We start from the raw sequence: 12,666 nt of genomic DNA, 5'->3' as shown, positions 1-12,666 counted from the left end.
GTTATTAGCTTTCTCGAGCTACTTATGTATGCTGATCTTCTATGTATCTTGGTAGGGTCAAGGGAGATAAACTCCTTAGTCATTCTTCCCAAGAGATAAAGAAGTGAAGTCCTCTAATTTTTCCTCTTTACCCTGAGAGAGGATCACAGAGGAGCAGATGTAGATGCTCCTTTTGATGCCCAGCCTTGCTCCTCTGAGCAGGATGGCAAGGTACAATAGATAGGTTTTATTTATATTTAATATATCTATTTTTTTCTCTGATGGTATTCTGAAACTCTTGTAACACTGCACTGATATGCTCAAATGTAGCCGGTTTTTAATTCAGTATGCCATGGAACGTGTGGATAGTAGAGGATTTATATTATGCAGTCTTGCTGGGGTCACACCCTCTGAGACAATGATGTATTTCTAACAGCTGCTACATAACTTCCAGAACCTCATCATGGAAGGAAGATGTGTTCTTGCTCATTGGCCTGAAGTTTTACTACATGAATAGCTTTGCTGATTGGCCATGAGTCTTCTGACTCCTCAGTGCTGAGAGGTCCTAGTCTGTGTTCTCAGAACCTGATAGTAGTCAGGTTTAATCAGGAGAGCAGAAGAGTGATTCTCCCTCAAAGGGGGGTCTGGCTTCTCTTGGATATTTTATAAACAGCTTGAGAGATCACAGAAATCACGAACAAACAAAATATATTTTGAAATATTTTGGATTATATTTATCAAATTGGAGAAAATTGGTATTTTTCCAGAACTGAATCACCAAGTTTCTAAATATGAATCTTTCACTAGCTTCACTAGCTAATGTTTTATAGTTTCTCTCTTACCTTTGAGTTGAATCATTAATTTGTGTATCTAGTAATATATATATATATATATATATATATATATATATATATATATGCACTCTCATACTCAGTCTTCATGGCTAGTATTTAGGAAAATACATGACATCTCATATACTAAGAGTATACTTGGTAATGCCATTACATTCACTTGTTTCAACAATTCTAGACCAATGTTTCTTTTAATAATTAGGATTAAGGCCCTTTTCAAAATAACCTTTCCCGTGTTCCATCTGCTTTCACAGCATTGGAGCTTGATCATGTATTCAGAAAAATTTCCCAAATGACTTTGATGTAAACATTTAGTTGTGAGCCACTGTTCTGTCCCAATGCAATGATGTGAGATGTAAATCAATTTTTGCACACTATAAGCCCTAAATATATTTTGCTTTCAACTATCTGAGTAACTGAGGTGAAAACATTCATTGCTTTAGACACATTCGTCAGCATTTCCTTTTACCCTTGATTAGATAAGGATAGACTATAAAAGCAACTAGAAGAAATTTAAATACAGAATTTGTTTGTACAAAGAAAAAGGAATTTAGAGGTGAGACTCCTTGGATTCTTTTAAAGGTCTATGGCAGAGCAAGCTCAGAACAGGACACCAGAAACACAGGTAGCTGAAGGTGTTCTGTCTTGGCCGAGATCTCTGCAAACCACAAAGTACAATGAGTAAATCATTTTTAAATGGATGAGACTAGGAATACAGATGTTCAGAAGCAAGATACGAGCTGGTAATGCACTAGAGCACGTCAGCCAGGCTCTTCTTCGGGGGAAACGATAGTGAAGCCAGGCCCTTTGTTTTCTAAATATCCTCTAGAAACCAATCTTGTTGTCACCAAGCATCACAACTTTGTTTCAGCTGGCAATTTACCAACATCTGCTTGGCAAGGACTTTTTCCCCTTGACTCTTAGATATATATATATTTTCCACTTTAAAGCACTGAACCAAACACACTGCAGAAGAAGAGTATTGGAATCATATCAGCTATATCCCAACCTATTCGCAGGAAAACCTCCAATCTTCATATTTAAAGTATTATTTTGCCTTCAAAATCTTGGCAGCATAAATTATCAGTGTGTGTATCACTGTTCAGAGTAATCCAAAGACGCAAAAGCATACAGCTATGTCACCACACAGGGGGCTCTTCACAGTTATTTTCAATTTTACAAAGCAAATAGGTCATAAGCAGCAGTCTTTTTTAAAATATAGAATGTAAAAAAAATCTCATGTTACTAGTATTTTAATTTAAAGGACATTAGCATTTTCCAAATGAAATGGTTAGCAGACAAAAAACTTATTATGCATACAAACTCATCAATAAATTGATTATTTTGACTGGGATAAGGTCACACACTCCTTTTCAGTTCTTTGACCACTTTTATGAATATCAAACTTATCCAATCATTTGTTGAGAGCAAAAGAATATGTATTAGGAAGGGGACAGAGGGCTTCCTTGGAGGCTACTTGGACAGATAAATCGCGTCAGCATTGCACAAGCCCGTAGAGATAATTAAGTCATTTAAATGTGAGGTTTCTTGGCTTCCCTTTCCTGTTTTTTTTTTTTTTTTTTTTTCCTCCTTGTCTCTTGGAAGCAGAAACCATGGATTCTGTCCCATCTCCTTTCCCTGGCTCATCTTAACATACCTCATCCTCCCTGAGGTCAGTACACAGAATCTCTTTTATTGAGGGAAAACGAGTATTAAGAACCAATGATCGCCAAGATTCATAAACTAAATGATAGATTTCTGTACAGCCTTGTAAGTGTTTGTGTGCGTCTTGACCTTACTTTATCTCAAACTGATCTATTTATGTATCCCTTCTCCTTTAGGCCGTAAATTCTGGCAGGATAGGGCTATGTCTTCTTCATCTCAGCTCTTCTAAAACCTGATGTAATGGGTGATAAGAAACACTTCATGAACAAAACTCAGCTGAAGACCATCTAGAGAACAACGTATTTATTTTAGGGATAATGAGACAGAGCAGATGGTGAAGTTATTAGCACAGGTTTCCATGATAGGAAGTGCCAATGACCCCCTTCTCTGCTGAAAAAGCTCAAAAGCCAGCTCTTATTTATTTACTTATTTATCTATCCATTTCTTTATTTACCATTGACCATTTGTTCACTCTGTTGTATGGCTCACCCAGAGGAGTGCAGTGAGCTTACAAGGCCACTTGGAGACACGGTAAGATGTTTGGGCAGTGGGACCACCATTTGGCTAGTGGTCTTTGGCTCTCCACATTCTGTTCTCATAGTCCCAGATGGCAGCTTAGCATAATTTCCTGTGCACTGTGCCCAGCTAAATGATTCTGTCCAAACTTGCTATGAAAAATATGGAATGATGTAATCTGGGAGGGAAACATAATTTGGAACCTGTACATAGATATTCTATGTTCCTTTAATTAGTGAAATCTAACTCTATTGCCTTTCAAAAGCTAAAAGTAAACCAGTTGTGTTTTTATAATTCATTTATAAGTAACTTAAAAAAACTAAACTTTTAGGTGTTAAAAGGTCTTTAATTTTTTAAGATTTAAAAAAATTATCTATCTATTTATTTATGTACATACATACAGGTGTCATAGAATGTACATGGAAGCTAGGACATAACTTGATGGGGTGGGTTTTCTTCATCCAGGGGTTCCAGGGACTGCAGCCAGGGCATCAGATTTTGTGGCAAGCATCCTTACTCAGTGAGACATCTGTCCAGACTGGTATCTAACAACTTGCAACCTAACAAAATCTGATGTCTTCTCCTTATACACACAATGCATAAATTTGTCATATGAGCCACATACCAATGTTCATTCAATGATAGCCCCCGTGCAAGGTGGTTGTCCATATCACTTAACTGTCCATAAGCTGTTCTATCTATATTTATATAAGTATACTCTATGTGGTTCTAACATATTACTTAATATGCATTTCTCTTATTATATTCTTATAATTAAGCCATGTGTGACTCTATATGTATATGTGAATGTGCACACATATACATTCATGTTCAATGTCTTAAAAAGTCAGTTATTTAAATATACCTCATGCATATGTTAGACTATTAATATTTCATCACTCTTAACTTCATTGGCAGTGCTATGATTTAAGAAACTGTTTTGAGATATTTCATTATAAAATTATTTGAAGGGGTTTTTCCTACATAACTAAAGGTTTGACTTACTTTCTATAAAAATAGGGTGTAATATTTGAAACACGAGACTTTGGTTGTTTTCCAAAAAATCTGTATCAGCTATTTAGTTCACATCTGAGCTATAATATAGCATTGTTCCTGTTTTGACTGCTGTTTTGACTTAAACAGAATCATTCCCTATGTAATCTCCAACAAATGTTGAATTTCAAGATAAAATTACATACATTTGAAGAAATGCAGTATACAAATAAATACAGCATGCTGCTGTTTAGGGACTGCTGGTGCAATCTGCTGCCAATTCGTAAAGCATTAAACCCTACAACTCCTCTACTAAATAATAATGCAGGCTTGGGGTGCGCTGGAGAACAGGGGGTGATGCAGCTATTGAAATCAACAGAATCCAGCATCCAGTTACCAATTTGGCCTGGAAACTTGCCAAGGTAGATTTTTGTTTTATTTATTTATTTTTTTACTACTGTTAAAGCTGACAGAATTAAGATATAAACATACACTCAAGCAGTCAAACCCTAAAAATAAAGACACAAACACATCCCAGCTAGAGAGTATATTCAGCAGGGTTCTTTAAAGGAACACACACACACACACACACACACACACACACACACACACACATCAAAAGAAGTTTATTTTAGATTGTCTTAGAGCATGATAAGGGGCCTTATAGTGCAACCATGGCATTCTGCACACAGGAGGGGCTGAGAACCGGGAAACTTCTCAAGTCTGTGCAGGTGGCTGCCTCAGCACTTCCAGTCCAGCACGCTGATGGCCTGGAGCTCCCTGGAGAATTGCTGGTAGTAAGTCAGTGTTATATTGCCAAAACAACTGGAGTCTGATGTCCATGGAGGGTGGTGTCAGCAGCAACAGATAACCTCACTCAGGAGGAAGAACCAAAGGCAAGAAGGCACTTAGAAGCAGGTCTTCTGTCCCTGTCAATCCTTTCTGGAAGTGGGTGTCACAGATGTTCCCAGAGGTGTGTGTCCTAGGCAGTTTTAAATGCTGTCAAACTGTGGAACAAAACCACTCATCATAGAAGGTCAGGTAACTTTGAATTTTAGCTTCTCCTTATGCATCCCGTCCTGTGTCTTTAGACCACATCCTGTATCTTGCTATTGTGATACCTACTGAGATGCAGTGGAACTTTCATCAACGCAAAAGGGCTTAGCTCTATTGTTTGCAAGTAGGTAATGATCAACTTCAAAATCGCACAATTAAAAAAGTAAACAATTTAGGAAAAGCCAAGAGCTGTCCACAAAGTAATACCAAACTTAAATAGTGTCACACTGAGGGGTGAATGGTACAGTGCTGGTCTGGAGTGTATGTGACCCTGGCTTTGATTCCCACATAGAGAACTCAGACTTGTTTTTCTATTCTTCTCTCACACAACACAGCACAATGCCAGTCTTCCCTTCCTCCTCTCCTCCCAGTCCCTCCTGCCCCCTTCCCCAGACCCTCTCCTCCTCCATTTCCTTTCAGAAAAAAAGCAGGCTTCCCAGGGATACAAACTGAACATGGCATAACAAGACTCAATGAAATAAGGCACAAACTCTCATATCAAGTCTGCTCAAGGCAATACAGTAGGAAGAAAAGGGTCTCAAAAGCAGGCAAAAGACACTCCAATATGCACATTCCCACTGTTAAGAGTCCCACAAGAACACTAAGCTACATAACCATAATGTATGTAGAGGATGTAGGTCAGTCCCATGCAGGCTCCCTGGTTGGCTGTTCAGTCTCTGTGAGCCCCTGTGAGACTTGGCTAGTTGATTCTTTGGGGCAAGTTCTTGTGGTGTCCTCGACCCCTCTAGTTTCTATAACCTTTCCTTCCGCTATTATGCAGGATTCCTCTAGCTATGCATAATATTTGGCTGGGGGGGGGGTCTCTGCATCTGCTCCTATCAGTCTCTGGATGAAGCCTCTCTGATGACAATTATGGGGAATACCAATCTTTAAGCACAGCAGAATAGCATTAGGAATCATTTCATTGACTTTTTTTTCTGGTTGTGTACATTTCTATCCTAGGTCTACATTCTGGTTTCTTGGCCTCTAGGCAGTGTCAGGATTGGGCTCTCTCTTGTGGCTTGGGTCTCAAGTTGGACTAATAATTGGTTGGCCACTCTCATAAGTTCTGTGCCTCCTTTACCTCAGCACACCTTGCAGGCAGGACAAATTGTAGGTTGTAGTTTTTGTGGCTGGGTTGGTGTTCTAATCCCTGCATTGGAAGCCTTGTCTGGTTATGTCACAATTTCATTTCCTATTAACCAGTAGGGTTAGTAGATTTTCAATTGTGTATCACTTCACTGCTTTTTGGTAATTAATCGGATTATTTAAGACCAGGAATTCTTGGCATCTCCACAAGGTTTTATTTCTATTATCTCTAATACATTCAGATTTCAAAGAACAGTTTTGGTGCTAATTATCAGATTTTGACTTTTATGAAAACCCCATACCACATGTCCCGATTTCATACCCAGCTACATGTGGAATCTGAAATGTGGTTTTATCAAAATAAGCTCACACTTTGGTGTGTGGAATTTCACTGCTAAAGTAGAGATCATAATTTCAAAAACAAACACAGTTTGCACTCGGTTTTCTTGAAAAAAAAATGAGATGCTTGGCTGTGATCTGATGAAAAATGTTTTACCCAAGTGCTGGCTTTTCTCTGAAATGCATCTGTGGCTAGAACCAGTTGGCCGTGAGCAGCATCTTCTGCCACACAGGCACTATGGCATCTCTCTAATTTTCTTTCTTTCTTTCTTTCTTTCTTTCTTTCTTTCTTTCTTTCTTTCTTTCTTTCTTTCTTTCTTTCTTTCTTAAAGAGAAGAACTAAAAAAAATTTCCTTAAAAGTATTTTATTCTTCTTTAGAAATCCAAACTTCATTTTAGTATTTTCTATTTACTTAAATCAAGAGCAGTATTTTTAGGGACCAATGATAGGGGGAAATATGATTTTTATTTCGCTAATTAATTAAAATGAAAGAGTTGATTAATTGTCATCTAAGGCAGAAATATCCCATCATTACACAGATGATACATGAGAAGACAGACAAATATTTGAATTCTAGCCCTGCCACCTGCTAGCCATTGAATAAGTTACACAACTCCTGTGCATGAAGATTCTCCATCCAGTGAAAAGCAGAAAATTACAGAACAATATTGAAGATGAAATGACAGATCAGATATTTAGATTCTTTTGTTAAATACTTGAAACAAGGTGGATGGCCATGGGTACAGCTGGTACTTCTGGTGAAGTTTCAAGTCCATTGAAAAGAACCTGAACCCTGGGGCAACAGCTCAGATGGTAAAGTGTGTACTTTACAAACATGAGTACCTGACCTGAGCTTAGTTCCCCCCCAAAGCCCACATTTTTTTTAAAAAGCTGAGCATGATAGTGTGGACTTCTATTTCCAATGTGAGGGATATGGATGCAGGAAGATCCATGAGGCCTGCTGGCCAGAAAGCTTAGCATAATCCGTAAGTTCCAAGCTAGTGAAATGAATTGTCTTCCAAAGACCAAGAGATGAGCATCCAAGGAGCCATACCTGAGGTTGCCCTTTGACCTCTGCAGGCACATGTGTGTATGCAGACACCGAGACACCTGGACATGAGCATATGCATGCACATGGGAGTACGAAACAAATTATATTAGACTACTTGAATTGTTTAGACCTTCAAGTTTCTAGAGTGTGACATTGAGAATGTGATTTAAAGCAGTTTCATCTTTCATGAACCTTATGAAATTTCTTGATTGTGTTAAGTATTAACTTAATTCTAAGAGTTAACCTTTATGGTTAAACAGATACATTATTTAATAAGAATAAAAGAAAAGTTCCTAGTAGAAGGATTCACATTATAGGTTTTCCCTATAGTTTGCAAGGAGTAAAAGGTCTCCCTGGAGCCATCTGAGGACAGGATAAAAGGGAGATATAGAACATGGGGTCCTCTTGTCAGTGATGTTGAGTTGAGAGCCACTTCTACAACTTATTATTGTAAATCTTTCAGCAGGTTAATTAGCCCCTGAGATGGGTAGTAATGCATATCTCAGAGAGTTATTTTGAGAATCAAATGACATAACTCAAAGTCTTAACAATGTCCTTGTAACGTGATGAACATTCCAGCAATGCTTTGGTTTAGCTTTCATTGTGACTAGTCCTTTCCTTTGCAGAATTCCTGCTTAGAGACCTGCATTTACTTTCTTGGAAGGAAAATGAGTGGAATAGATTATACAGTTTTGATCTTAGACTTTCTCTGAGTATGACCTTGTCCTGAAGCCCTTAAGTCTATAGTCTATATAGAAACCCACTTTCTCTTTTGAGGAGAGCCACTGGGTCTACCCAGTGGAATCATTGGCACATTTAATCAGCCTTCACTGTTGTTCAGTCTCCATCTTGGACATACTGTGGCAATCTAGACAAGTAGTTCTGGGCTTTTGTACTTCATCATGTACATTTTTTTTTTATGAGCCTGTTGTTCAATCTGTATCTCTATGAGATTTATCAAAGTGAATAACACCGTCAGTCCTCTAAGAGTCTCTTACCCATGAATGATTTATAACAAAGGGAGCTACTTCATTAAACAGCTCTTGTGTTCCAGGGGCTCTTGTGAGCTCAGAGAGCTAAGAGTTGTCATTATTATAGTAGAAGAAAGAAATGTTTATTCATGAGAAATAAAAAGGACATGGGATGTTTATCAATTTGTCGGACAGTTATATTTTCCCTTAGATTCCCTTTCTTTTCATTTTCTAACCAAGCCATTTTCACCTGTTCAGTGAGGGTTTTCTTCATTCCTCTGTGTCCTGCTCTAAAGATGAACAAGTGCCAGAAAAGAGCTGCTGCTGACACCCAAATTGGCCTGCTTAAGAGGGTCCATGCAACTGTTACAGTAGACTCTGGGTGAGGGTAGAGCCAGCCTTTAGAAAGGCAGAGAGAGCCTTTGGAAGGTCTGGAAAGGAGATCAGAAGGCTGGACTTTCATGATTGAAGCATATCATGTCAGAGAAACCTTCTGTATACAAACATTGACTGTTTAAAATAAAACTGGATTTCAGAAGGCAGTAAATCATTTGATCAAGTTGGGTGCATTTTAAATATTATAATAAAAATGGGATTTTGCAAAGGGATTTTTGATAAATATACGTTTCATTTCCAGTACATGGTACAATTTAAAACCTACTTAATGTGGTTTCTATATTAATTTTTCAAGGCTGGGAAAAGTCAGCCTCAGGTGTCTGTTGTAAATTTTTCTTTACTTGAACTGGGTGCCATTAAAAAAATTGTGTGTACAGGGGAAGGACCTAGACCTCCTGGTACATATGTAGCAGAAGGGCAGCTTTCTCTTCATGTGGGTGACAAACAACTGGAGGGGGGCTATCTCAAAACTTCGCTTGTACATGGCTTATGTTCTTCTAGCCTGACTGCCTTGTCTGGCCTCAGTTGGAAGAAGAAGCACCTATCCTCACAGATACTTGAAGTGTCAGGGTGGGGGATACCCACTCACTCAGAGGAGAAGGGGTAGGGGATGGGGAGAGGAATTGTTAGAGGAAATGACTGGGATAATGCAGTGAGCAGAATGTAAAGTGAATACGTAAATTAATTTTTCAAAACTGTTTCATAAATTAAAAATGTTCTTCTGTATTTTGAGACAACAAGCCTAACTATGTAGCTGAAGTTGTTTTGCGCTTACTATGTCACTCTAGATGGCCTTGAAGTCATCGTGCTCTGGTCTCAGGTTCATCAGTGCTCGGTTTAGAGTGTGCGCCTCCACATCTGTCTCACATGGCCATTCCTTCGTCTCTATTCACTTGCTACAGTTTACTAAGAGAATGTTCCACATATAAAAAGGTAGCTATGAACTAAAGATTAAGAATACATATTTCCTTTTTACTTGGCTCCTTCCACATCGTTTTCCAAGTATGTGGTTAATTTACCATTTGGCCTGATGTCATCACTTTGTTACAACAAAGATGGAATGTCAGCGGAAGTTCATAGGATAGCACCATAGGTGCAGGACTTTAGGAACTTTATCAACATCCTTTCGGTACGCATACTTACTGAAACATGTTAAAATGACATCTGGCTGAACTTATGAGTTGTGATGTTTTTAATCTCTAGTCATTATGTGGATCTGGCTTCAGTTTATTGCATGTTTAGAAGGATGAATGGATCTATGAAAAGTCAGCTAATGTTTTATTAGAACATTGATTGGTTTGATTCATTAATACATAATGAAATATGCATTGTAAGAAACTACTGAAACATATTCTTTTGGCTATAAGTCAAGAACATTTACATGATTGAAGAGAATTATTTTTCCAGGAGAATAAAGTTTAATAGTAATCATATGTTCATTCTGGAAGCAGCAGGATAATTGTAACATTGTTGGAATGAAATTCAAAGACTTTCCTTGTAGTTAGCTTCTGCAGAATCACAGTGATGTTGAACATATAGAACAAACTTTCCTTCATTTGTCTTGATTGCCCAACTTTATTTTGAAGTTTGAGTGGCAGCTATAGACACTAAAATGAAGTTCTGCAGAGATGATAATTGAAAAACAAAGGCCTGATAATACCTTCTTGTTGTTCTAGTCGCTTGAGCTCAAGTGATGGTCCATTGCACAGGTCCATAGAACTTCACCTTCAGTTGTATAATGCAATTGCATTACTCAAAATGCATGTGTTTCTGTGTCCTTTTTGCATCTCTGTCCCATTTCACATGTTTGACCAGTGGGTTTTATTTTATTCCACTTTATTTTTGACAAGATATTTTGCAGTCAAAGCCAGTCTCAAACTTATTGTCTAATCAAGAATGAAGGATGACTTTGATTTCTGATTGGCTCCCTCTAAAAGGACTGGGATTACAGGTGTGAGACATCTACTTCTTGTTCTTATGTGGTGCTAAGAATCTGAACATCTAGCCTTAGTCTACAAACTGACCTACATACACAGCCCTTTGACAAGTGTTTAAATATACTTTTAAGTATTACATTATAGTCAATGATAACTCTATAAACTATATATCATCCAATTTTGCTGGAGTTAATGTGATAGGGCAAGTTAAAGGAGGAGATTATCTCCTGGAAACAGGCAAAGAGGAATGAACTATGTCTACCCAGTTCTATCAGCTATAATCCCTTAATTTCATCTCCTACACCTTCCCAATGCCACAGCTTGTATTTGTTTATGTTTTTCTCAATCTGTAACTGCTCTTACATTTCACAGTTTAAACCAACCTTACTCTACTCTGTTTCCAGAGTCATTATTCAGGGTGAAAATCCAAACACCTTAGGGCAATGTTGACTTCCTTCAGACTAGGTTCTGCTTACTCTTCCAACTTCACTTCCTCTTGGTGCCTCAACAATGACTTTAACTCCCCTGGACCTGTAGCAAAACCCTCCCACATTTGTTAACATGAGTACACCTTTCAGACCTTAGCTGACACAGCTTCCTCCAGAGAGTGCTCCTGCTCAGTCCCTTTCCTGCAGTAAGGCCTTCCTGTAGACTGCTCTAGCCCCCACAACAGGGTGGGTTAGTCCCCTTCTGACAAGCAGGTCTAACTTCACTAGGTGTAATGTTATTGGGAGCCTGGAATCATATTTTCATATCCTGTGTTACTAGCACCTCAGAATAACATTTGACATCTCTTAATCACTTAAAATTCATGTATAGAAAGATGTAGACAGTGATGTGGGTGTTCTCTGCAGCAAAAGAGAAGTAAACGTTTTTGATTTGAATTTTGCTTTCCAAATCTCTTCATTTAGAATTTATTAGTATATTTATTTTGTCACGTTAGCTCCAAAAGTTTCCTCTTGTCTCAAGGTGGGGTGAACAATGTAGATACATATGCCACAAAAATAATAGTAATGATTTCATTAATAACTTTAGGATTAATTAGTTTTTAAATTTTACATCCATTATTCTGAACTAAAGCTAAAGAAGTATGTGCCTATTAAAAATCAGTGTGCCACAATGCTGGCTTGAGGAATAGGGTATGCTAGACAAAAGTCACAAACTACATTGGATTGACTGAAAGGCAGGAAATTACCATCTCTAGTTGTTATCTTATTCTACCAGAACCTCACAGAATTTTAACTTTAGTATGCCTTTTGTTGTTCTAAGGGTGATTGTGAAATTGTTACTGATTTAACTACATTATCAAGTCGAATAGTTGTGAATTTCTAATATGCCACAGTCCTATCTACCAGGTTATGGAAAGTGCTGTTTGAAAGGTGGCCTTTTAAAAAAAATGAGGGCAAAGATTCATTCTGATGAATAGAGCATGCAGCAGATCCACTTACTGGAAGGGGCACAGCTTGAATAATCCTGTGTGGTTCTGTGAAAGTTTCCTAAATGGCAGATTCATTTAACTGTCTGATTTATGGTCCAGGTTTTAGCCTTGTAGCCTTAATTGGTTCTACTCTGTTGTGTTGTTTTGCATGCACCAAGCCAAACAACCTGTAAGGATGGATGGACCAGAAAAGTGAGAGGAATATACATCATTTGCACTTCATTTGTTATTAAACCAGTAGGCAAGCATTAAACCACACCCCAAGTCATACATATAGACTTACGTAGTCATACGAAATATATGTAGATGTAGATTTTAAGCTCCTCTCAGAAGAACATCTAGAATTCAGGAAACAATGCATTTGGCATCAGCATATCACTTCAT

Source organism: Mus musculus, chromosome 4 (genome assembly GCF_000001635.26).
Source record: "Mus musculus strain C57BL/6J chromosome 4, GRCm38.p6 C57BL/6J".
In the NCBI taxonomy this organism is placed as follows: domain Eukaryota; kingdom Metazoa; phylum Chordata; class Mammalia; order Rodentia; family Muridae; genus Mus; species Mus musculus.
This window is presented reverse-complemented; position numbering follows the sequence as displayed.